General features: G+C 53.4%; 1 protein-coding gene across 1 annotated transcript in view; it reads left to right on the top strand.

Moving 5' to 3' along the window:
• MCM5 (minichromosome maintenance complex component 5) overlaps positions 1-302 on the top strand; it is a 35,289-nt gene extending 34,987 nt beyond the window's left edge. Inside the window, exon 17 of the mRNA XM_014532303.1 lies at positions 289-302. The gene's annotated coding sequence lies outside the window, so the exon portion shown is untranslated. The remainder of the gene's footprint in view (positions 1-288) is intronic.
• Positions 303-2,324: the final 2,022 nt, after the last annotated feature.

Raw genomic sequence — 2,324 nt, 5'->3', positions numbered from 1 at the left:
CCTCCTTGGCCTAGAGCAGGGCCTGAGCAGCAGGAGCCGAGGGCACTGGGTAAGGCCGCACAATCCACAAGGTCCTTTGCCACCCACCTCGTCCTCACAGGACCTTAAAGCGCTCATGGTGTCATGGCTCTCCCTGAGCTCAGAGAAGCTGAGCCACTTTGGCCAGGGTAGCACAGCTAGTCATGATAGAGACATAACTTGAACTCAGGTCTGTTGATCACACTCGACCTTGACTCTTCTTTCTTTGAAACCTGGTTGGGGCATGGAACACAGAGAGGCTGGATGGAGAGCCGCCGCCTGCAGGACAGTGAGCCGAGGCACCGTGCACAATTCATGAGCAGGTGCTGGGTGCCTAAGGAGACACCGACAGGGCTCTGGGCAGCCTGCCCACCCTCTCATGTTCCGGGTTTGGGGGTGGCCACCCTCTCCTGAGGGCAGCTCATGCCAGGGGTTCAGATGGGGATGAGGAGGACAGTGCTGGGGCAATGCCAGCAGATCTGGGAGCAGGGGCTTGGGGTGCCTCTTGAACCAGGACTCTGGTTTATTAAGTTATCCAGTGGCCACCCCAGGCACTCTGCTGAGGTGGCCGGGGGCCAGGGGAGGCCCTAGGAGCTCTTACTCTAAGCCAGTGGTTCTCAACCTTCCTAATGCTGAGACCCTTTAATACAGTTCCTCATGTTGTGGTGACCCCCAATTTCATTGTTACAAATTGAACATAATTAAAGCATAGTGATTAATCACAAGAACAATATGTAATTATATATGTGCTTTCCGATGGTCTTAGGCGACCCCTGTGAAAGGGTCATTTGACCCCCAAAGGGGTCTCGACCCACAGGTTGAGAACCACTGCTCTAAGCAAAGTGTGTCATCTTGCTGTTTCTTTGTGACTCAAATCCTACTGTAGATGCTCCGAGATGCTGAAGCTGGGACCAACACTTACCTGAAAGGGTGATCGTACACTCCTTTTGGAGCAGGGAAAACTGGAGTCAATTGGAACTCTGGTTATGCCCTTGTTTGGTTCTGTGACCTGGGGGCAGCAAGCACTTCCCTTCTCCAAGCCTCAGTTTTCTCATCTGTACAATGGGGTGATGATACTGTAGTTCAAAGTGACTGTTCCGCATGGTCCAGTCCTGACTTGGGACACAGCAAAGGATCACAGTCTAACAACCAGGAGTGATGAAAGGAACTTCAATTCTTTAAGTTCTAGGAAACTCCAAAGTGGACAGGAAGATTGGGGTCACGGAGAAATGGATTCCTAAGTCATGGCAAAATTTAGAAGTTTGCAAATACTTTTCTCAGTTCCCGCCACTGAAGCTGTCATTCTTCTCTCCCCCATTCTTATCCTTTCACCACCCCAATTCCCCAGACAGCCCAGACTGGCTCTCACGTCTCCCCACTCTTCCCAGTCCCTCTTCTTGGAATTTAACATGTGGGTCCAAGCACGTCCCTCCTTTAGGATTCTTCCCCTGGGTCCAAGCACGTCCCTCCTTTAGGATTCTTCCCCTGAGCCCAGTGCCATGGCTCTGCACACAGGGGAAGGCGGGGGAGCTGACAACCCTTGGGGAATGGGTGGGTGGGGCGCGAGGAGGGGAAGAGGGTCCCACGGTCCCACGGACTTACTTGTTAACAGGGCACAATGCCGAGAGCTAACATTAGGGCCTGCGTGCCAGGCACCATGCGAATCTAGCTCACATGACCCCATGAGGCCAGGCCTGTGACGGTCCCCACTGCACAGCTGAGCAATTGCCCGGGAAGTTCTCTTGCCCAAGGCCTTACAACTGGTAGGTTAGTAGGACTAAGGTCAAGTGCAGGCTGTCTATTAAAGAGCCCACATCCTGCTGTCACTCTGGTCGCCACCACTTCCTCGGGGACAGGACCATGGAACCCACAGGCCCATGGAGGCCCGTTCAGAGGCTTGGGTGGGGCTTAGCATGTGGTGCTAATTGAACTTGACTCATGACAGACTAATCAGTTGGCTGGGTGAGGGTCTTTATGAACCACGGTGGGGTTTTTGTGTGTATGTGTGTGTGTGATATCTTTGAAAAGCCAGATTTTCTTATGCAAAGTGGAGGGCAGCCATAGGCAAGGTGTGGGCTCTGGTCTGATGGGACAAGCCTGGGAACCTAGGTCTCCATCAGCAAGGGGTTCTCGTAGATGCTGAGCCCAGCCATGACACCCCTAACCTGCAGAAGTCGGGCGCAGACAGGAGGCCCTCCCTGGCTTTGAGAGCAGCCGGTGGAGTCTCGTGAGGAGTCCTGGCAAGGCCTCCTTCCCGCTATCTGATTTAGACAAGTTCTTTGATCTTTCTGAGCATGAATTTGGTC

This window comes from Myotis brandtii, unplaced genomic scaffold (genome assembly GCF_000412655.1).
Source record: "Myotis brandtii unplaced genomic scaffold, ASM41265v1 scaffold876, whole genome shotgun sequence".
Lineage (NCBI taxonomy): Eukaryota > Metazoa > Chordata > Mammalia > Chiroptera > Vespertilionidae > Myotis > Myotis brandtii.
The sequence above is the reverse complement of the archived record's forward strand: the minus strand, read 5'-3'. Positions and strand labels throughout refer to the sequence as shown.